Source organism: Magnolia sinica, chromosome 1, assembly GCF_029962835.1.
Source record: "Magnolia sinica isolate HGM2019 chromosome 1, MsV1, whole genome shotgun sequence".
NCBI classification, from domain to species: Eukaryota; Viridiplantae; Streptophyta; class Magnoliopsida; order Magnoliales; family Magnoliaceae; genus Magnolia; species Magnolia sinica.
The window spans coordinates 15,168,726-15,194,301 of record NC_080573.1 but is presented as its reverse complement, the minus strand read 5'-3'; the positions used below and the strand labels follow the sequence as shown (position 1 = coordinate 15,194,301).

General features: G+C 42.2%; 1 pseudogene; it reads left to right on the top strand.

Annotated features, from left to right (window-relative positions):
* The window catches only part of LOC131244183 (alcohol dehydrogenase-like), a 36,774-nt pseudogene extending 13,712 nt beyond the window's left edge, over window positions 1-23,062 (top strand).
* Window positions 23,063-25,576: the final 2,514 nt, after the last annotated feature.

Below are 25,576 nucleotides of genomic sequence, written 5' to 3'. Positions count from 1 at the left end.
ACTACTCCTTTCAATGTCGTGTTGTGTCCCACACAACCTATTTGGGAGAGAGAAATCCGGTGTATCTTGTTAGCTTGAGTCTTTGGAAATGATGTGTACCAAGGAGACCTGACGACACTTGTATTTCTTGTGCCTTCAACACAGATGATCCGCACTCAATTATAATTTATGAGTAACTTGTATATTGATCGGGTTCGGGTTGGGTCTGCCAACCCGAGAACTCAACCTGAGCCCAACCCAAGTTTTATCGGGTTGGTGTTTGTATAATCCAAGCTCAAGACCGAAACTAATAGACCCTGCCTTAGCCCAATCTAATGTCAGGTCGATCACAGGTCGGTCGGGTTGAACCCGCCTAACTTTCAGCCCTAATTCTAATCATGTGATCAATTAAACTTTTATTTTTCAAGGAGTATTCACCATTACTGATTATATCTTATAGTATGTTTTGTTCATCATTATTAAAGGATTAGACATGGTAGAGTTGGGTATCAAGTCGAGTCGAACTGAGTTAGGGCTAACCTTAATCAATCCAGTTATGAAGTAGGCTTGGCTCAAATTCGACCCAACTTGGTACTGAGTTCAGTATGCCTGACCCAATCCAAGATTAGGTCAGGGTTGGACTAATCCGGACTGAGTCTAACTCAGTCACAAGTATCAAGTCGGCACTAAGTCGGGTCGGGTGTAACGGGTATTCACGGGCTGAAATCACAACTTAAAACCTAGATTCACTTGCCATAATTGCCACCTCTCCATCAGCTACACGACATCTCATATCTAAAACCTCATATCTGAGTTTTTTTTTAATATATATGTACGAGTCAAATTTCATATCGAGTCAAGTTAGTACCGAGTTTGATTTCGGGTCGAGTCAAGTCGAGTTGCTGGGTGACTCATACTCGACTTGGTTTGAGTTCGGATTGGACAAAGTCAACTTGATTCGGATCGACTCACCCACTCGGCTCGAATCAATTCGGATCTAAAAGAGTCGGTCGAGTCAAGTTTGTCGAGTCGAGTCATCTTGGGCCCAGCTTTAAAGCGGATAAGGTGCAGTCGTCCTCACCCAAGATTCCAGAACTTACTGTGGGACCCACCTTGATGTATCTATTCTACAATTTTAGGGCATGATCCAAAAATTAAGCATATCCATATCTCTATTGGACCACACCAGGAAACAATTTTGATTGAATGCCCCACCATTAAAAACTTCCTAGGGCCCACTGTAATGTTTGGGTAATGTTTATTTGCTATTTAACCTGTTGATAAGTTTGTACGGACTTGGATGAAGGGAAAAAAATACTAGCTTCATCCAAAACTATTGTAACCAAAGAAAATGATTTAGTGGTCAATCACCATTGTTTTCCTATGATATGGTCCACTTAAGATTTGGATCTATTGCATTTTTGGGCTCATGCCCTAAAATAATCCAGCAAAACACATAGACCAAGGATATAAAATACATAAATCAAGGTAGGCCCCACAATAAGGGCCACACAATCTTGAGTGAGTGAGGGCCTCACCTAATACGCTCCCATTTCTTATTGTATGACGTAGCGAGATAGGTTAACAGAGTGGACGTAACACAAGTCTCGGTGGGGGCCTAGCTTGTGTTATTGAGGATTTGCACGAGGCCGTAACCCTCTTCACTGTCTTACATGAAATGCAAATAGCCACTTACATGAAATGCAAATAGCTACCATGTCGGCTGACATTTTCTTCCCCAACCAGCAACGGGAACCACACGTCTAAATATGGGCCTTATGTGAACCAATTGAATGATATAGTGCAATTTTTCCTCAGACATGCCACTGAAATTTACATTTCTTGATAAGTAGAAGAAGTGCACATGGGTACATTGAGGGAAGCGGATTGCATGGGTGAAGACAAACGTCAGGTCTTTAAGACTAAATGTTATGCGGATTGAAAGGAGATTAAAGTAACATGGCCCCCACTATTATGTATTTATTATATCCACATCGTTCATTTATTTGGCAAGATCATTTTAGAGTATAAGACTAAAAATGATTCATATCCAAAACTCAAGTCGACCACACCACAAATAGCAGTGGAACAGTGATTACCACCATTAAAACATTCATAAGGGTCCACCATGATTTTTATTTTCCATCTAATTTGTTCATAAGGTCATGCAGATATGTATAAAAGGAAAATAAAAATAAAAATCAGATTCATCTAAAACTTTTATGACCCCTAAGAAGGTTTTAGTGGTGGACGTTCAATACCCCACTTCTTTCTGCAGTGTGGTCCACTTGAGCTTTAGATCTGTCTTTTTTTTAGGCTCAGAGCTTACAATTATCTTCTCAAATAGACAAATGGTTTGGATATAACACATATCTCAAGGAGGGACTCACAAAACTTGATGACGTCAACACACCATTAAGGCACAAGGCAGATTGGGTACTGTTCTTGCCACGAAATAGCTCCTTCCCAATTTGATATGACATGATTAGATTGAATGTCAAACACAAGACGAGATGGGTTAGGGAAGGCATGTTTGAATGTTCTTATGTGGATGACATACTCAACCAGACTCTAGCAAATCTTGCTACGACACCTTTGGTGAAGCTCCTTTCAAATGGGGTAGTATCATGAAGGGCTGTGAACAGGGACGTGAACAGGGTATTGCCCTGCCTGGCCCAAGTTCTGTGGGAATGGATAAGCTGCTAGCATGGGGCCTAACTTAATAATTTGTTATATATCAATACTGGCCACCCATTTTTACAGCCCATATTAAGATGTGGTCCCAAAATTTAAGCATATCTAAATGTTAAGTAGAACACACCACAGAAATGGTGGTGATTGTTCCCATGGCCAATTGTAAGAAAATATATATTGTTTAATTACTATTCCAGACATCGATACAGTCAAATAAACATAAATAAAGGAAAATACAAATATGAGCTTGATCCAAAAAAATTGAGCCCTACAAAAAGCTTTTAATAGTGTAGTTTAACATAGATTTGGATATACTTAATTTTTTAAATAACGTCCTGAAATGAGTTGAGAAAATGGATGACGGACATGAATATATTCATCAAGGTAAGCCCCACACAATCCGGGTCTTAGCTGGGTAGTGTTACCTGGGTAATAGCTAATCAGCTCCCAATTCCACCCCTTATGTGGGAGTGATTAGACAAGTAATACAATATTGGGTTTTTCCTTAGCCGTGGGGCCCACTTAGATGTATGTGTTGTATATCTATATTGTTCATAAGTTTTTTTTAGTTATTTTAGGGCATGATCCAAAAAATGAAGCAATTCAAATTTCGTGTGGACTCACATGGTAGGGATTAAATGTCATCCATTAATGGGGTTGTAAAGTTTTGATCAAATTAGGCCCATGTTACCTTATCAACAAGTTGGATGACAAATAAACATTACATTTGGCCTTAAGAAGTTTTTAATGATGGGCATTTAATGATTAATATTCCTGTAATGTAGTCCGCTTGAGATTTGGATATGCTTGGTTTTTACAACCATGCTTTTAAATGAGCTCTAAAAGATAATAAATGATGCAAGATATACAAAACATATATCAGGGTGAGCCCCACAATTAGGGAAACACCAACTTATTACCCAAGTAACACCTAATCCACTCCTCCCTCTGGATTTGATGGGACAGTAGGCCCAGTTAGAAGGAGACTTAGTTAAGTAGGTAAAACAACTTTCAAATGAGTGAGGATTGTGTGCTAACCCACTCATCCCTGTAATGGACAAGGTGTGTGAGGGGTTACCATGATTTATGGGTTTTATCCACATTATCCATTCATGTTGCCAAATAGTTTTATAGTACCAGCTTAAAAATGAGACAGATCAAAAGCTAAAGTGAAACCACATGAACAGGAATCAAGGGTGATAAAGACACCCACCATTAAAACTAGGGTCCTTCATGATGGTTAATTGCCATCCAATCTGTTCATAAAATCACATAGGCATAAATGAAGGAAAAACACAAATATCAACTTAATCCAAAGCTTCCATGGTTCCAAAAAATTAAATCAACTATAAGTATTTAATCCCTACTGTGTGGTCCACTTGAGCCTTGGAGCTGCCTCATGTTTTTAGCTTCTACCCTAAAATAATATGAAAAAAATGGATGGGCAGTGTAGATGAAACTCGTACATCACGGTGGCCCTCAAAGTCCCTTCCGTTACTAGCTAGGGAGGGCAGAGGTAGTACGCAATCCACGCCTCTTTCTTTATGATGCTTTGCCATTTGTTGTACAACGAAATCTCTCTGTGTCAGAGGCAGAGGAAGTTGAGAGCAGATTAGGTGAGAACCTAGCCCCACCCGAGACGGTGCGGCCTTTACCATAGGGTTACTATGGCACATACCTTCGTGTATGTATTATGTATTCACTCCGTCCATCAGTTTTTCCAAATCATTTTAACGCATTATTCCATAAAGGGTAAACTGGCAATGAGTAGAAGGAGAGAAAGTTAATGAGCCAATGGACTGAATAGGTAGTATAGTGCCATCCGCAATAGAATAGCCTGATTGCTGGTGTAGGGACAAATGTCATGAAGATGGGATACAACACCAGTCATATGATTGGAAGCACCCGAATCGAAGAACCATGTAGAAGATGGGGATATACCTGACATACCGGCCGCAGAAAGGGCCTGAACGATTTGCTGAAGCATTGCAGGAGTTAAAGGTGATGAAAGACCTTCAACAGAAATAGTAGATGCAAAATCACTAACAGATGACTCGAAAAAAATAGTGGCAGCAGCAGCAGAAAAAGCACGACCACGACCACGACCACAACCACAACGTCCACGGCCGAAAGAAGATGCATAGGCATGTGTACGGCTGTCTTGAATACTATGACCAGTCCGTCAATAATAAGTGCACCATTCTTTACATTGAGCGACAACATGCCCCACCTTGTTGCAGCTGCGATAAGTCAAAGGAGTGGAACCATGTGTTGGTGTAGTGGTGGACACAGCAAGCACCATATCAGATGATCCCGGAGTTGAGGAAGGAAGAGAGAGAACTTTCAATTGTTGTTCTTCAGCCAATAGATTATTAATAACCGAATTCAATGAAGGAGTAGGGCTACGGTTCAAGAGAGCAGCCCGACAATACTTGAATTCTAGACGTAGCTTCATAAGAAATTGACGGACTTGCGCACTCTCGCACATAGTTTGGAATATCTTAAAGTCATGAGAAAATGTTGGATCTATCATAGCCATCTTTGTCCAAATTGTGACAATTTTAGAGTAAAATGATTGAATACTGTTGTCACCCTGAGTAAGGTTAACGAGATCCTGGTCCAGACGGAATAACCAGGCCACATTACTTTATTGATAAATTGTCCGGAGATGCTCCCACATTGCCTTAGCCGTACGATGAGGTGTGAGGCCAACATCAATGGACCGATCGACCGAATCGAGAATCCAGGTAATAATCCGTCTATTGTTTATTTTCCAATCAGCTAATTTGTCGGCATCTGTGGAAGTGGGGATAGTAACAGATCCATCAATTAGTCCCCACAAACCATGACCCTTGAGGAAGTTCTGAAAATGGATGGCCCATAGAGAATAGTTGGTACCATCAAAACTACAATGTGGGGCCTCTGTACGTAATGAGTTCTTATCCATTGATCGGAATTAATGTAAAGCACGCAAAGATTTACAGCAGAAGAAGGTTTTAGATGTATCGTACAACAGGAGATACCCAAGGGATTGCAGTTTTTAAATCTGGCAGAATAACACCAGCAACAGGAGTTGTTGGATCTGGAAAATCTAGATCTGGAGAAGCAAGATATAGATTTGGTGGAATAGTAACAACAAAAGGGGCTCTGGATCTGAAAAATCTAGATCTGTATCTAGTGGAATAGCAACAACAATAGTGGATCTAGATATGGAAAAGTGAGATTTGGAACAGCACAGGGGTTGCTGGATTGGAGCAACAACAACAGGGGTTGCTGGACCTAGAACAGATTGAGCAATAGGGGTGGCCGGACGACGCAGGGGCGCTGGATTAGCAGAGGGGTGGTCAGACTAGCAGAGGCGACGCTGTAAGGTGGTCGGACGACGTAGCGATGGTTGGACGACGCAGCAGGGGTGGCCGGACGATGCAGTAAAGGTGGCCGGACAATGAAGGGGCGGTTGGATGAGTAGGGATGGTGGTCGGACGCAGCAGCAAGGGTGGTCAGACCACGCAGGGGCGGTCGGATGAGCAGGGATGGTCGGATTTGACAGGTGATGCCGGATTTAGATCAGTGAAGCTCTGATACCATGAAAACAGAGAGGAGCTGAAAGCTTTTGTGTATTTGAGACAACCCGAAGGGGTTGCATATATAGAGATTACAGTCATCTATACAAGAAAAATAATAAAATTAGAATCCTCTACCTATGGAAACGAACTATACAAGGTATACTAGCTATACAAGGTATCTTAGCTATACAAGGTATCTGTCTAACATTCACTCCGTCCATCGATTTTTCCAAATCACTTTAATGCGTTATCCCATAAACTGAAGAAGATCAAAGGACCTTGCTGGGCACATAATACAGTGATCAAAATAGGAAGATAGCTTACCTATCTGCCACGCCATTACTAAAGAATCAGAATGCCAATATCTTCCTTTTCTTATATCCATTAAGAAGATGCGACGGAAATTTTCCTTCAGTAGATGGTGTTGGATTCGGACCTAACCTATTCTTATAGTTGCTAGGAGTAGAGGAGTTTGAAACCCATCAAAATTCCTATCCCTCGCGAAATCAGGATTCCTAGTTCCCTTATGATACTATGCTCTAATCACAGTGGTAGCACACCACCCCTCACGAATTTCTGGATGTATCACAACTTAATAGGGCTCACTAGTGCAGCCGATCACAATATCCAACCTTTATGTTAATCTAGACCGTTGATCTACCATTAAAAACTTCTGAGGGCGCACCTTAATGTTTCCATAGTGTTTATTTACCATCCAATCTATTGATAAGGTCACATAATCCTAGATGGAAAAATAAAAAAATAATAAACAAACAAATATTTGATCCAATACTTTTGTGGCCATTAATGGTTAATCACCACTGTTTCGATAGAATAATGCCCTAAAATGATTTGGAAAAACAGATGGACGATGTAGATACATAATACATACATCAAGGTGGGCCCCACGGTAACCCCACAGTAAGGGCAGCACCGTGTTGGGTGAGGCCTGGTCTCACCTAATCTGCACTCGAGGATTTAGATCGCCTCCCACAGGGTATGGTAGGAGCTTGAAGGACGCGGATTGCGTCCTATCCCCACCCGAACGGTAATCCATCCAGGCAGGGCTCTGTGGGGCCCAAAGTGATGTAAGTATTTTATCCACGCCGTTAATCATTTTTATTTGACTATTTTAAGTTATGACCCAAAGAACAAGGCAGGTCTACAGATCCAGTGGACCACACCAAAGGAAACTGCAGTGATAATGACCCCACCGTTAAAACCTTTATGAGGGTCACTGTGATGTTTTTTTACCATCCAACCTATTAATAAGGTCATGTAGACATGGATGAAGTGAAAACACAAATATAAGCTTGATCCGAAACTTCTCCAACTCCTACGAACTTTTTAATGGTGGACGTTCAATTCCCACATTGTGGTCAACTTAAGACTTTTACCTATCTAATATTTTACATCATTGTGAGACCCGACCTGAGTTCGCTTGTGTGCATATGGGTGTAAGTATGCATTCCGTCCATCTTGATCCCGCGGTCCTACCGGTTGAATCCCGGTAACCCGTGACCCTTGGATAGTGTTTGCGGTCATCCGTGAGCCCAGTCGTGAAGACCCGTCTCGGATCGAGTTGAGACCTATGCCATTGTGACCGCATCATCGCCGCGGTTCCAACGACGCGTCTTGTGTGTCCATCCGATGTGTAGATCATAAGTTGTGTGCATCTCATTTGTAGCCTTTGAGCATGATTATGTGGCTCACCTAGTGTGGAGGGTACATTTTTTAAGGTGGCCACCCTATTTGGTGCAAATTCCAACACACACCACCCATACACTACCTAAACCCACCATATCCTAAACCACCCACCACCCACACACTACCTATCCCTACTCTAGCCTAGCAACATAGTTCATATTATCATAGGCTATGATGATTTTTCTCTTATCTAGGAGAGAGAGTGATGATTACTCTCTCTCTCTCTCTCTTTTCTAGCAAATTTCCATACTCTCCCTCTCATTTCTCTCTACTCTCTTCTCTCTTTCTTTCTCTCTTACAAAAAAATTCAGCCCCATTTTTCCTCTTCTCCAGCCCCTTCTCCCACAAATCTCTTCCCATCTAACCTTCAACAATCCATCTTACCCATTGAAATATGTCCCTTGGAGCATAAAGAGAAGATTGATGTAACTTTGGAGTGGGATCCATTAAGGTGGATGATTATAATTTTTGATCTTCTTTTCTACCCTTTGATCTTATTTTTCTTCCTAGATGGATCATATGGGACCCACTCATCCATGGTGGGGATTTCATTTAATCCCATGGATGTGGCCCTTTGGCCCATCCTACATACATGTCATGACCCATGATGGGGCCATTCTCCATGGACCCCATCATGATGTATTTAATGATCCACTTCATCTTAAGGTCATCTAGACCCTAAGGATCATGTTGGGATGACATCCCAACCATCCATAGCAATTATAGATCATGCATGTAGTGATTTTATGTTGCATGTACAATCAATGTAGTTGTATGGGTATGATTCATTCTTGGGCGGGCCCATTAGTGGCGGGGCCCTACCCCATGGCCGGATTGTGTTTCTTCTCTATCTTTTTCTTCCTGTCTTTATGGTAAATCTGATGTATGTGTGGTCCACTTGATGTGCCATGCAACTAGGCCCAAGTGGTTAGATGTCAAGGCCCACCTTGTTGCCCCATATTCTTGTTATGTTTTGGACAACCTTTAGGCTTGATATTATGGGTGATATTGGAAGGGGCTTGGGTCTGAGAGTTGTGTGACCCATCTAGGTGGACCCCACCCTAAGAAAATGGTGATTTATTTCCCTTTTAATGATCTTTTGGGGTGGTTTGGACAACAACATGTTGCTGTCCAAATCTGTCTGGATAGATTTTTGGGTCATCTTGAGGCCAGATTTTTGGGCATTTGGAGGGGTGTTTGGTCTCATGTAATATATGTTTCTTTAAGGTGTGGACCCCACCTATAAGTATGCCAAATTTCAGCCCCAAATGACTCCATTTGGTTATCCAAAAGGGTGGGCCAAGAAGGGTGGTCAGCCTGATTTTCTGCTGTGCAGTCCAGCAATGTAGATTATTGTAAACTGAAATTCATAAATTATTTTGATGATGGTAGGCTACCTTTTTGGGTTTTATCTTATTGTATACATGATGAGAGACCTTGGCCCTCAATTTCTAGAATTTTGGAGGCCCATGACCCACCCATTGGAATGGCCCAAATTTAGCCCAGTCATATTCCAGCAATACTCCACCCTGTACAGATTGTATCCTTCAAATTAATTAAAATATTTCTGGGTATCCTAAAATCATGAAAATTTATAGAGAGGTGGTCCACCCATTTTGCGACCCACTTACAAAAGTTTAGGGCCAATGGACACCTGTACACACCATGGTGGTGGCTAGACCGGCTCTTTACAATATGGCGTCCAGATCAGTTCGATTTTCTGGACAGTTTGTTTCATTTAAATATATTAAAATATTTTTAAGAGTTCAAAAATTCTGAAATTTTGTAGGGGTGTGACCCACCTATGGAAGTGTCACTCTATAAAATTTTACACCCAACGGACATTTTACATGGCCGTGGTGTGGCTGGGAGTGGCCAGCTAGTCAGGGACGCCCAGGCTGGGGCGTCCAGCCTGCTTCATGGGCCCACCTGGATGTGTTGTATATCCTAGCCGTCCCATCCATGGGTGGACCACGTAGGGAGGGTCTACCCTACGTGTATATCCATTATGGGACCCACTTTAGTGTACGTGGATCCCACCTTAATATATGTATAGCCAGGCCGTCCAGGCCCATATGGGACTCCCCATGTAGGCTACCTGCTGGACTTTGGTCTAGCAGTGTGGCCCACCTAGTCCCTTGTGTCGTATGATATAACCCTATGTGGTGGGGCCCTCTGACTTGATAACTGGACCACTTGGGCTGATATCCTAATCAAATGAAACAATTACTGGACTCCAATAGGCCCATAAACCTGTTGGGTTAAAAATCCAGCAACTTGTTATAATTATGCTTGGCCTTTGGGCTGAAATTTTAAGGATTGAGGCCCACTGCATTGTGAAGATCTTAGAGGGAATAATTTATACCTTTGGTTCCTTAAATGTTGGGCTTAATAAATACACTTTTGAGGCCTACCACAGTTGAATTTAATTGGGTCCATGAATGTAGCTAGTTGTTGAACTCTTTAGGCCCAATTGGGCTGGGACTTTCCAGATAGGCCCATTCAACTCTTGGGCCATTTTTACCATACTATTGTGTTGGGTTAGTGGGCTGGATTATATAAGTAGATGGGCCCTTGGTTGCCCACCAAATCAACTTTAATACTTGGGCCGGGTTGTAGGCCCAACTTACTTAACTAAGAGCATGACATTTGCCCATGTGGTTTGAGCAATGGGTTGCCCACTAGGCCACCACAATATATGGGATTAGTGGCCTTTATGTTGGGCCCTAACCTTTCACCTATAGGCCCATAGTGGTATATATGGGTTGGGCTATGTGTGTTTTCCTTGGACCCATGTTTTGGATAGGCCTTGGGCCTTGATCCATGATCAATTAGAGATGAGGTACCTCTTGGGGACCAATTGTGGTTGGAAGTCCACATTGGTGGCCCTAAGGTAGGCCCATGGGCTTCTATGGGTGGTTAAAGGTCCACCATAGACCCTTGCTAGGCCCGTTTCATCTATTTAGGCCCATACCATTGTTCTCCTTAGTCTCGTGGGCTACCCCAGGTATATGGACCCCCACTAGAGGTTGTATTCCTCATGAGGAATTGGTTAAGTACCTAGACCCTTCATGGTTAGGTAGAGAGTTCATCTTCATCTCATTGGCACCCTATTCATCTTCATGGCCCACTCCCATACGCATCATATGCATGCTTGGTTGAGGTATGATTGGCCATGATTGTGCCATTGTGTAGGATATGTTGGTATCTCCCCGAGAGATGAATGCTTGAGATTGATGCATGGGTGATTGTGTGATTCATGTATCTGACATTGCATAGCTTGTGAATATCCGCCCTTGCTTCATCAGGGCCTTACCTCAACAGGGGTATTCGTGGATGGCCGTATGTCTGGACACCGAAAATATTAGTTGAGCATACCGGGTGCATAGGATGCCCATGGGTGAAATTTCTAAAACTTTTATGGCACCAATGATCTGCTCCAACGCCGTGACCGAGTGGAATACATGAGCGCACGAGGGCCTTATACCGTTAGGCCGCAACTCCCACTGTCGTGTAGTCGGTTGGATAGGGGTGTGGCCTTACCTGCCTGGTGTGAAGAGGCATTGCTAGGCTGAGTCTGACCAGCTCGTAAATGGGTCCGCTACCTTCAGGCCTTGTTGGTGATTGGTTGTCCACATGCGGGTAGTGAGGTCTCTTACGCTTGTTTGACTGTGTAGGGTCTGCAGAGCGGCAGTCATTCAGCAGTGTAATAGAGCCCGGTAATTTCCTTATGATTGAAACTGTACTTGACTTATGGTTTGGATATGATTACTGACATTACTTGCATCGCATTAGCATTGACTGTACAAGCCCCCTTCATACATTGCCTTGGTATGACACCCATTACTCATTGCATCACATTCATGGTAAGCCTTGGTAGGGCTAGTGATATGCTCATTGATCATGCTTCTCTCCTTATACCTCCTACTATTCTTTTGTGCACCATTGTCACACACTTACACCACCCTCTAAGCTTCTATAAGCTTATGCACGATTGATGCGTGCAGAAAATTCTAGGCAGGCGCCGTAGCAGCAGAGCGTGGAGTAGAGTTGAGTAGTGAGGACTCCAGTATTGCTAATTTCTCTCTCTTTTTCTTTTATTCTCATGTATGTCCTTTTGGACCTTATGGATGATTGTAAAAGTTCAAATTCATAGTGGATTTTGCGATGTGTGCCTTTGTTATTCTCAGATGTACTTGCTGTGAACTTGGGTATGCTCATATTGAAAAATGATTATACTTTTATGGAAATCCTCCTTGTAGAATCCCAGGATCAAAACCTACCTCAGGAGCCGAGAATGGGGTACTACGGAGGCTGTTGCTGCCAGAATCGGCCATTGGGTTCCTTGTAAGTCCGCTTACTGATTCTGGGGCATGGCTTGGTGGCACAGATGATGGTGTGTGAGTGGTAGATGCTCGTGGATATATCAGAGTTTGACTTTGAGTTCGGTCTACAGTCTTTCATTGTTCATCTTTCGAGCTTGTCGATTCAACCCTTCTTAGTGGCCAGGGTGATCGAGGCTCAGCAGACAGACGAGTCACTTCAGGAGTACCGAGCAGAGGCCGTATCCGTGGAGCAATCAGACTGGCAGATTGGTTCCGATGGTGGATTACACTTTAGAGGGCGATTGTGTGTCCCGGACATTCTAGAGTTGCGTTGGGATCTGATGACCGAGACACCGATCAAGACTTACTATCCACCCGGGCTCCACGAAGATGTATTGTGATATGAGGAGGACTGGGCTATGACCCAGAGGTCGAGAGAGCAGAGTTCCGGTGGAGACCGGAAGAGGAGAGCACCAGCTGGCAGTTATAGGCAGCACCGTCAGCAGAGATGGAGCGGCAGGTCAGGATTTTAGCAGCGTACGGTTCAGACAGTAGTTTCATCATCATCGTCAGTACTATTTTCCAGCCCCTTTTCTGGTGTATGCTTCGGCTGTGGACAGGCCAGGCATTGGAGGCGTGAGTGCCCTCTCCCCATTCAGCAGCAGAGGCCATCGCAATTGCCTCCTCGTCCTCCTCAGCAGAAGCAGAGAGCTTAGCTTCCACCCGCCACTCCTAGGGCTCCTCCTCAGTAGTATAGGCAGCCAGGCAGACCTCCTCAGCAGTGACAGTAGCAGCAGAGACAGCAGCAGCTACAGCACCAGCAGAGGGGATATCCGTATGTCCGGTCCTTGGGTCCAGTATGTATTGCAGCCCAGCAGGCACAGACTCAGGACCCTCAGTCTTCCGAGTTACTTCCCCTACCAGCTCAAGGCTTCTTTTATTCTGCGCAGCAGGCGCCAGGCCAGGACCCGCAGTCATCGATTGGTAGAGTAGTCGAGGGTATTCTTCTTGTTTCTTCCTGCATTGCTCATGTTTTATTTGATTCTGGTGCCTCTCATTCTTTTGTGGCTGAGCAGTTTTGCCGATCGATCGGTATTCCATCAGAGTCCGTGTCTGAGGCTTTGACCATTTCGACTCCCATGGGGAAGTCTATGATGTTGACCCGTCTCTGTTCTTCTTGCCCAGTGTTAGTGGGCGAGATGTTCCTTCCTGCCGATTTGTTTGTGATGTTGATGTCAAGTTTTGATGTGATTCTGGGTATGGACTGGCTTACAGAGTATGGTGTCATCTTAGACTGTGCCGCGAGGACGGTTACCTTTTACATTCCAGGCTTGCCAGTGTTCCAGTTCGTTGCTGAGCCCAAAGGAGAGCCATTATCTAGTTTCTTGGCTTCAGTCGTTGAGGATTCTGTGGCAGAGAGTATTGAGCAGCTGCCAGTTGTTTGTGAGTACCCGGATGTATTTCAGGAGATCCCGGGTTTGCCTCCACGTCGGCAGGTAGAGTTTCAGATTGATTTGGTGCCCGGTACAGCGCCCATCACGAAGGCCCCCTACCGGATGACACCGTTGGAGTAGAGGAAACTACAGGAGCAGTTGGATGAGCTTCGGGAGTTAGGTTTTATTCATCCCAGTAGTTCACCTTGGGGAGCCCCGGTATTGTTTGTGAAGAAGAAGGATGGTTCGTTGTGACTCTGTGTAGATTATCGTGAGCTCAACAGAGTCACCATCAAGAACCGATACCCGCTTCCCCGTATTGATGATTTGTTCAATCAGTTGTAGGGTGCGCAATACTTTTCCAAGATAGACTTGCGTTTCGGTTACCATCAGATTCGGGTCCGAGAGGAGGACATTCCGAAGACGGCTTTCCGGACACGCTATGGTCACTTTGAGTTCCTGGTCATGTCGTTTGGATTGACCAACGCGCTCGCTATATTCATGCAGCCGATGAACAAGGTTTTTCAGCCATTCCTCGATCAGTTCGTAGTGGTATTCATTGATGATATTCTTGTATATTCGAGGCACCCGAGTTACCCATCCTACTCGAGCACATCCTGCTCCCGTTGTTGAGGATCAGGTTCCTGAGGTCCCAATCCGGCCTGTTCCTCCAGTTGAGCCCGTAGCGCCCGTACCTCCAGTTGCTCCGGTTCCCCCACTTATTCACCCTCCTCAGCCTGCTGTTCCAGTTTTGGAGGCCGAGGCATCTTGGGAACGTGAGGCCGAGATTAGAGAGCGTTATCTCCATTTGTTTGATGACTGATTGCTTGTATTGCCTTCTCTTGAGATTGATGATTGATATATGTATGATGTGTTATGCATTTTGCTGTTCCAATTTCATCAATTTCGAGGACAAAATTTCTTTGTTAGTGGGGAGGGTTGTGAGACCCGACCCGAGTTCACTTGTGTGCATGTGGGTGTAAGTATGCATTCCGTCCATCTTGATCTCGCAGTCCTACCGGTCGAATTCCGGCAACCCGTGACCCTTGGATAGTGTTTGCGGTCATCCGTGAGCCCAGTCGTGAAGACCCGACTCGGATTGAGTTGAGACCTATGCCATTGTGACCGCATCGTCGCCGCGGTTCTAACGACGCATCTTGTGTGTCCATCCAATGTGTGGATCATAAGTTGTGTGTGTCTCATTTATAGCCTTTAAGCATGATCATGTGGCCCACCTAGTGTGGAGGGCACATTTTTCAAGGTAGCAACCCTATTTGGTGCAAATTCCAACACACACAACCCATACACTACCTAAACCCACCATATTGTACACCACCCACCGCCCACACACTACCTATCCCTACTTTAGCCTAGCAACATAGTTTATATCACCTTAGGCTATGATGATTTTTCTCTTATCTAAGAGAGAGAGTAATGGTTACTCTCCCTTTCTCTCTTTTCTAGCAAATTTCCATACTCTCCCTCTCATTTCTCTCTACTCTCTTCTCTCTTTCTTTCTCTCTTACAAAAAAATTTAGCCCCATTTTCTCTCTTCTTCAGTCCCTTCTCCCTTAAATCTCCTCCCATCTAACCTTCAACAATCCATCTCACTCATTGAAACATGTCCCTTGGAGCATGAAGAGAAGATTGATGTAACTTTGGAGTGGGATCCATTAAGGTGGGTGATTATAATTTCTGATCTTCTTTTCTATCCTTTGATCTTATTTTTCTTCCTAGATGGATCATATGAGACCCACCCATCCATGGGGGGGATCCCATTTGATCCCATGGATGTGGCCCTTTGGCCCATCCTACATGCATGTCATGACCTATGATGGGGCATTCTCCATGGACCCCATCATGATGTATTTAATGATCTACTCCATCTCAAGGTCATCTAGACCCTAAGGATCATGTTGGGATGGCATCCCAACCATCCATAGCAATTATAGATCATGCATGTAGTGATTTTATGTTGTATGTACAATCAATGTAGTTGTATGGGTATGATTCATTCTTGGGAGGGCCCATTAGTGGCGGGGCCCTACCCCATGGCCAAATTGTGTTTCTTCTCCATCTTTTCTTTCCTGTCTTTATGGTAAATCTGATGTATGTGTGGCCCACTTGATGTGCCATGCAACTAGGCCCAAGTGGTTAGATGTCAAGGCCCACCTTGTTGCCCCATATTCTTATCATGTTTTGGACAGCCTTTGGGCTTAATATTATGGGTGATCTTGAAAGGGGCTTGGGTCTGAGAGTTGTGTGACCCATCTAGGTGGACCCCACCCTAAAGAAATGGTGATTTATTTTCCTTTTAATTATCTTTTGGGGTGGTTTGGACAGCAACATGTTGCTGTCCAAATCTGTTTAGACAGATTTTTGGGTCATCTTGAGGCCAGATTTTTGGGCATTTAGAGGGGTGTTTGGTCCCATGTAATATATGTTTCTTCAAGGTGTGGACCCCACCTACAAGTATGCCAAATTTCAGCCCTAAATGACTCCATTTGGTTATCCAAAAGGGTGGGCCAAGAAGGGTGGTCAGCCTGATTTTCTGCTGTGCAGTCCAGCAATGTAGACTATTGTAAACTGAAATTCATAAATTATTTTGATGATGGTGGGCTACCTTTTTAGGTTTTCTCTTATTGTATACATGATGAGAGACCTTGGCCCTCAATTTCTAGAATTTTGGAGGCCCATGACCCACCCATTGGAATGACCCAAATTCAGCACAGTCATATTCCAGCAGTACTCCACCCTGTACAGATTGTATCCTTCAAATTAATTAAAATACTTCTGGATATCCTAAAATCATGAAAATTTATAGAGAGGTGGTCCACCCATGTTGCGACCCACCTACAAAATGTTAGGGCCAATGGACACCTGTACACACCATGGTGGTGGCTAGACTGGCCCATTACAATATGGTGTCCAGATCAGTCCGATTTTCTAGACAGTTTGTTTCATTTAAATAAATTAAAATATTTTTAAGAGTCTGAAAGTTCTGAAATTTTGTGGGGGTGTGACCCACCTATGCAAGTGTCACTCTATAAAATTTTAGACCCAACGGACATTTTACCTGGCCGTGGTGTGGCCGGGAGTGTCTAGCTAGGCAGGGATGCCCAGGCTGGGGCGTCCAGCCTGCTTCATGGGCCCACCTTGATGTGTTGTATATCCCAGCCGTCCCATCCATGGGTGGCCCATGTAGGGAGGGTCTACCCTACGTGTACATCCCCTATGAGACCCACTTTAGTGTACGTGGAGCCCGCCTTAATATATGTATAGCCAGGCCGTCTAGGCCTTGGACTGCCCAGGCCCATATGGGACGCCCCATGTAGGCTACCTGCTGAACTTTGGTCTAGCAGTGTGGCCCACCTACTCCCTTGTGTCGTATGATATAACCCTATGTGGTGGGGCTCTCTGACTTGATAATTGGACCACTTGGGCTGATGTCCTAATCAAATGAAACAATTACTGGACTCCAATAGGCCCATAAACCTGTTGGGTTAAAAATCCAGCAACTTGTTATAATTATACTTGGCCTTTGGGCTGAAATTTTGAGGAGTGGGGCCCACGCATTGTGAAGATCTTAGAGGGAATAATTTATACCTTTGGTTCCTTAAATGTTGGGCTTAATAAATGCACTTTTGAGGCCCACCACAGTTGAATTTAATTGGGTCCATGAATGTAGCTAGTTGTTGAACTCTTTAGGCCCAATTGGGCTGGGACTTTCCAGATAGGCCCATTAAACTCTTGGGTTATTTTTACCATACTATTGTGTTAGGTTAGTGGGCCAGATTATATAAGTAGATGGGCCCTTGGTTGCCCACCAAATCAACTTTAATACTTGGGCCGGGTTGTTGGCCCAATTTACTTGACTAAGAGCATGACATTTGCCCATGTGGTTTGAGCAATGGGTCGCCCACTAGGCCACCACAATATATGGGATTAGTGGCCTTTATGTTGGGCCCTAACCTTTCCCCTATGGGCCCATAGTGGTATATATGGGTTGGGCTATGTGTGTTTCCCTTGGACCCATGTTTTGGATAGGCTTTGGGCCGCCTTTCTGAAGCCCAACATCAGTGTTTGTGGTATGATTATGACTGCCTATTTCTTATTTCTGATGTTGCATGGGCCTTGGGCCTTGATCCATGATCAATTAGAGATGGGCTACCTCTTGGGGACCAATTGTGGTTGGATGTCCACATTGGTGGCCCTAAGGTAGGCCCACGGGCTTTTATGAGTGGTTAAAGGTCTACCATAGACCCTTGCTAGGCCCGTTTCATCTATTTAGGCCCATACCATTGTTCTCCTTAGTCTCGTGGGCTACCCCAGGTATATGGGCCCCCACTAGAGGTTGTATTCCTCATGAGGAATTGGTTAAGTACCTATACCCTTCATGGTTAGGTAGAGAGTTCATCTTCATCTCATTGGCACCCCTATTCATCTTCATGGCCCACTCCCATACGCATCATATGCATGCTTGGTTGAGGTATGATTGGCCATGGTCGTGCCATTGTGTAGGACATGTTAGTATCTCCCCGAGAGATGGATGCTTAGGATTGATGCATGGGTGATTGTGTGATTCATGCATCTGGCATTGCATAACTTGTGGATATCCGCCCTTGCTTCATCAGGGCCTTACCTCCACAGGGGTATTCGTGGATGACCGTATGTCTAGACACCAGAAATATTAGTTGAGCATACCGGGTGCATAGGATGCCCATGGGTGAAATTTCTAAAACTTTCATGGTATCAAGGATATGCTCCAACACTGTGACCGGGTGGAATACATGAGCGCACGAGGGCCTTATACCATTAGGCCGTGACTCCCACTGTCGTGTAGTCGGTTGGATAGGGGTGTGGCCTTACCTGCCTGGTGTGAGGAGGCATTGCTACGCTGAGTCTCACTAGCTCGTAAATAGGTCCGCTACCTTCAGGCCTTGTTGGTGATTGGTTATCCACAGGCGGGTAGTGAGGTCTCTTACACTCATTTGACTGTGTAGGGTCTGCAGAGTGACAGTCATTCAGCAATGTAATGGACCCCGGTGATTTCCATGTGATTGGAACTGTACTTGACTTATGGTTTGGATATGAGTACTGACATTACTTGCATCGCATTAGCATTGGCTGTACAAGCCCCCTTCATGCATTGCCTTGGTATGACACCCATTACTCATTGCATCGCATTCATGGTAAGCCTTGGTAAGGCTAGTGATATGCTCATTGATTATGCTTCTCTCCTTATACCTACTACTATTCTTCTGTGCACCATTGTCACATACTTATACCACCCTCTAAGCTTCTATAAGCTTATGCACGATTGATGCGTGTAGGAAATTCTAGGTAGGCACCGTAGCAGCAGAGCGTGGAGTAGAGTTGAGCAGTGAGGACTCCAGTGTTGCTAATTTCTCTCTCTTTTCCTTTTATTCTCATGTATGTCCTTTTGGACCTTATGGATGATTGTAAAAGTTCAAATTCATAGTGAATTTTGCGATGTGTACCTTTGTTATTCTCAGATGTACTTGCTGTGAACTTAGGTATGCTCATATTGGAAAATGATTATGCTTTTATGGAAATCCTCCTTGTTAAATTCCAGGATCGAAACCTACCTCAGGAGCCGAGAATGGTGTACTACGGAGGCTGTTGCGGTTAGAACCGGCCATCGGGTTCCTTTTGAGTTCGGTTACTGAGTCTGGGGCGTGACAATCATACCTTAAAATGATCTGAGAAAAATGATTAACGGCATGGATAAAACACTTACATCACTGTGGGCCCCACAGAGCCCTGCTCGGACGGATTACCGTCAGGGTGGGGGTAGGACGCAATCCGCGTTCGAGCTTGAAAGCTAGGGGGGCCCACTGTGATGTTAGTGACGGGCAGGATAGTACCCAATCCGCATCCCTTTCTTTAAGGAATACAGACTCTTCTTAAGTTGCTTCCTGCCGTCCAAATCTTGCCATATAGAGGAAGTTGGGTACAGTTATGGCAGCATCCAATGTATGTGGATTGACAGTAACAGGAGCTCAAAAGCTAGATAAGGCTTATGAGAAATCTAGCCCATCCATTCATTTTGCAATCTCATTTTAGGACGAAATAAAAAAGTGATGCAAATACATCACTTAAGTGTGCCACATGAGAGTACAAAGTATTAAGAAATGCCCACTGTTGATGCTCCTCGAGGTCCACCTCGAGGTTTATATGCATCCACGTTGTTAGTGGAGTCATTACCATGGGTTGAATTAAAACATAAAAAATTAGTTTTATCTCCTAAAATGAGCTGGAAAAATGAATTGAAGGTATGAATTTCTCACCAACATAACGATGGGCCCACCTAATTTCCAAAAGCAAGAAATTCCTCCGACACTGTTGTAGGAAATCCGGGTCCGTATCCAATCAGCGTCCACTTTATTCGCATTCATCATGACCGGGACCCTCAGCGAAATAATAAAAATTCCCTATACAAAAGCATCCTGTGGGACAAATTCAGGTACCCAAAACTACACTAGATGTAAGAGGTGCAGGCAGAGAGAAAATGGTTTTCATGACAGCGTTGTATTCGTTAAAAAGTCCAATCTCCATTTTTACACTATTAAAGATTAGAACATTCAAATGCTCTTATCTTATGTATAAATATCCCACAAAGTAGCCAATCTCCCTTCATTAGCTCAGAGTCTACCACAGAGAGAAGAAGAACGAAGAAAAAGTAGAAAGAGAGATGTCATCGAGCACAGCTAATCAGGTTATCCGATGTAGAGGTATCATCTTATATTACCTTCTCCCTCTTCCCTTTCTATCATATGTAATTTTGTAATATCTTTGGGGATGATCATGTTCTTCCATGGATGGATGCAGCTGCAGTAGCATGGGAAGCAGGGAAGCCGTTGGTGATAGAAGAGTTGGTGGCGACTCCACCACAGGCGATGAAGGTCCATTTGAAGATTCTCTTCTCTTCCCTCTGCCATACTGATGTCTACTTCTGGGAAGCCAAGGTTTCTCTCTTCTTTTCTTTCTTTTTTATCATAATCATATCATTCATGCTTGTAAAAGAAAAGAAAATTATATATATATATATATATATATATATATATATATATATATATATATATATATATATATATATATATATTATATATATATATATATAAACAAATGTTTTTTTAATGCTATTGTAAAATGATGGATGAAATAATTTTGAAATATTTGAATATTGCAAGGGCAAACACCTATATTCCGTCACATCTTTGGCCATGAAGCTGGAGGGTATGATTCTTTATTTTAATTACATTTTTATTCTTTTAATTTTCATTTTTCTTCATATATTTTAAGATATTTAATGTTTTGGCCTTTGGTTCTAGCTTAAAGAAAATGATACTAGTACAATTACAATACTTTTTGCATTTATAGTTTATATAATCTCTATCTTATTTATAGGAGTGTAGAGTGCTGGAGAGGGTGTGACGAATCTTGAACTAGGTGGCCATGTGCTCCCTGTATTCATAGGGGAATGCAAGGAATGTGCTCACTGTAAATCGGAGAAAAGCAATGTGTGATCTCCTTAGAATAAATAGATAGGAGAGTAATGATTAGTGATGGGCAATCAAGGTTTTTCATCAATGGGAAGCCCATCTACCATTTTGTAGGAATTTTTACGTTCAGCGAATACACTGTTGTTCATGTTGATTGTGTTGCCAAGATCAACCCTGCTGCTCCTCTTGATAAAGTTTGTGTTCTTAGTTGTGGAATCTCAACAAGTGGACTCTACACTACCATAAAAATTCAACTTTCTATTTGGTTAACTTCCTCTGTTTCATGAATTTTCAACATGAATTCTTTTTTCTTGTAATTGAATTGAGTTTTTTTTTACTTATAGGACTTGGTGCCACTTTAAATGTTGTGGAACGCACAAGGGGTTCCAGTGTTGCTGTTTTCGGATTGGGAGCAGTCGACCTAGCTGTGAGTTTCTTTTCTTTTTTTTCTTCTTCTAATTTTCTTCGCCGAGGAAATATTTGTGTTTTATCAATATTTTGCTAAACAAATTTAAAAATGTGATCCAATTTTTTTCACATGTTGGGGCTATGGTAGCTGATGGATGTTATAAGTATTCCTAATTATATGATCCAAACCATTTGATTGGAGCCTTGTTGAATGTGGAGAGTTAGTTGCAATTATCCATTTTCATTAGACAACTAGTATGAGCTGATAGAGAAAATTTTAGGGCATAGACCATCCCATGATGCGACTGCGACTCTAATCTACAAGGTTAATCTATCCAACTGTTGAGTCAAAAATGTTGTTTCTATACCCAGTATGTTTGTTCTTTCCAAAATTCAATTTCCTCTCATCTATATAAAGTGTATTTATGTTATGTAACTTCTCACTTTATGAAAAATGATGTAATTATATCATGTGATTAGGCTGCTGAAAGGGCTAGAATTGTCGGAGCTTCAAGGATTATTGGTGTTGATTTGAACCCAAAAAAATAATTCGAGGAAGGTTAATGTTACACTCTATTTACATTAATAGATTTTTTTTATTGGTGTTTTGTCTTTATACACGTATCATTGGATTTTATATACATTACTTACTATTCGACTTTCTTCTGATATCAGCAAAGAAATTCGGCATTACAAAGTTTGTAAATCCAAAAGAACATGACAAACCAGTTCAAGAGGTTTGTTGTAGTTTTCTATATATTTTCTAAGTCCAAAGCATTTGGCTGTAATTTTCTACTAAAAAGTATTTTCAGTAATTTAACAAGTTCTTGAATTTCAATAGGTGATTGCTGAGATGAATGGTGGAGGAGTAGATTGTAGCATTGAATGTACTAGGAACATCAACGCCATGATATTTGCATTTGAATGCGTTCATGATGTATTTTTCTACTCTCACTTCTATGCATTGCTCCTTTAGCCTTGATCTCATTATGTAATTTATAACACTGAAATTCCATTAATGTTCACAGGGTTGAGGTGTTGCTATACTAGTCGGCATACCTCACAGAGATGCTGTGCTCAAGACGCACCCCATGAATTTGTTAAATGAACCTTCTTTGGAAACTATAAATCACGGTCGGATCTTCCTTCAGTTGTGGAAAAATACATGAATAAGGTATGCATGAGTAGATTTTTGTTACATTGAACTGTAATTACCAACATATTTTACTCTAGACAATGAATTATATCTTTGTATTCATTTCGACAAGAGATGGAATGCAGTGTTAAAAACCACTTTTATCCATACATGGACAGTTCATGGGATCTGTCCTATGTTTGTTAGACTTAAGCCAAAATGAAATGGTTGCATAATCCCGCCACTAATTGGAGGGCTTTTGATGATTATATATGGTCAAAACAGTTGCCAGAACACAGCCCTACAGGAAAATTTAAAATAAATAAATAAAAATAAAAATCCTACAACCAGCAGCTATGTTTATCGACTCGTTATGGTCAGTTCATGGTAGGACCCCATAGATGAAGGTTATGAACCTCATATATGCCTCTAGATGAGGATATAGGTTGATGCTATGATCCCTTGCCTTTTAACAAATCGAATATAAGTCATCTTCAACTTACATTGCCTGTTAACTTGTTAACTGCAGGAACCATTGTTACACAGCCTCTGCAACAAGTACTTTATTATAACATATATCTCATTATGGTTGCAAGAGCTTGAATTAGAGAAATTCATCACACATGAAATTCCATTTTCTGAAATCAACAAAGCCTTCGAGTATATGCTCCAAGAAGATGGCCTTTGGTGCATCATTCGCATGGATGGATAGTATTCTTGTTTTTCCCAATATAGCATGTGTTTGTTTGATTTGGGTTTTATAACTTGTTTGCTTGTTGACGTCTCAAAAGACTTAAAAGTTATCTTTTTTTTTTTTTTTTGGTTAGCTTGTTAGTACACCCACTGTCAGTTCACACTTTACTGTTATCTTCATATTGCATTTTATCTGTCATGATTTAGTATATTGCAATCAGTACATTCTCAGTGGGTGAATTTATTTACATGGCCCAAGTGGATCCACAAAAGATTAAAGATGGCCTGGGATACACCAAACACTACAGTTGATCACTAACAACATGACCACAAAAATTGTAAGATTGTACATCTAAGCATTCACGGCATCTTCATTAAAGACTGGTGCGGCAAATGGGCTGGATGGGCTGGCTCAGGCCTCTTTGGGCTAAAGCCTTTTAAGGACTTTCTTGACTTTAAGCTAATTTTTGAATTTATAGGATACCACCTAATAAATAACTTTTTTAACTTATATGTAAGTTAATAAGATATTTTTTGAACTTAATGTTAATTTAGTAAGTGCCATGTAAAAGTAACTTATATGTTGAAAGCTACTTATCTCCATAATGGATGGTCCATACCAGAGGCCCCACATGATGGATGGTCCACATCAAAGATGGGCCTATACAATGGACGTTCCACATTAAGTGCGCCCCACATGCTAGATGACTCATGTTAACATAGGCCCACATAATAGATGATCCACATCAAAGGTCAACCCCTAATCATAAATGGCCCACATCAAAAGTGAGCCCACATGAAAGATGACCCATACAAACCTGTGCCCCACATAATAATTTGTGCACATCAAAAGTTGGCTCCTAAAGATAAATGGCCTACTTCAAAATTGAGCCTGACATGATGGACAACGGATGCAGATTACCTGCGACAAGCTCGCAGGAACTTTCTATTATAAGAAGGTAGGTGAGGCCCACCACAAAGTTTGTTAGAAATCTACCCTATCCATTCATTTCGTTGGATACTATTATGACATGGGCCCAAAAAATGACGCATAAGACATGTTTGAAAAGGAAGAAAAAAAGTCCTTGAAAAATAACAAATGAAAATATATATATATATATAAGACACTAGCCTCCAAGGAAGGACAATTTCATCCCAAATATTTTTAAAAATGTGTCATGAGCTATATAAGACATTTATTTAAGCCTTCCAAATTTTGGGGCATTTGAAAATACCACACTGCTACTTTGGTTAAAATCTATTTCTTTTTTCTAAAAGTGACGCTCCATACTCAAGTAGTCAAAGGTGGGGCCTACTGAATGGTCTGTAAGAAATATTGCTGACCATCTATTTCCTAGGATATTAATAGGATGGATGGGAGCTTCAAACATGCAGTTTTGTCATAGCAGCACATCGAAAGCAGATTGAGCTAGATGGATGGTCCAGATCAATTGAGTGAAAGCGTCAACGTGTCCGAAAAGCAGTGATGGTAGGGAGAGCTCCGCTAGTTTAAAAATTAAAAAATTTAAAAACTTAGTTGTACTGGCTTTCCCCCACTGCATTTGGGAAAATATCATTCTCGGAATTTCTCAGCATGGGATTTTGAGTTTTTCTGGTAATATTATGGGAAAATCTAGCTGAAAATAAAATATTAAAAATATTGAATATAAATTAATAAAAATATAATATGGTAAAACTAAACAAATAAATTTAAAATTTCATTAAAAACTTGCGAAAAATAAAAGAAAATTACAAATAATTGCCTAATTAATGTAGAATTTACATTCCTTACCATTATTAATAATACGGTCTAAATGGATGGCTCATGGTAGATGCACCGGGTTTCAACATAGGAGTCATGAGTAGGTTTTTCTTATATTCCATTACATTTTTTTTAATTTTTTTTTATAGCTCCAGCAATTGGGTTGTGGGCTAGGTAGGCCCTACCTTGATGTGATGTGAAGTCCACCTAATCATTAACTGATTCACGATAATTTGGGCAGAGAATCCAAAACACATTGTATTAGGTGGGATTAGGTGACATCGAATTGTATTTTATCCCTGTAAATTTCATCCAGCATTTGGAAACAAGTCTTATATCATCCAGAGC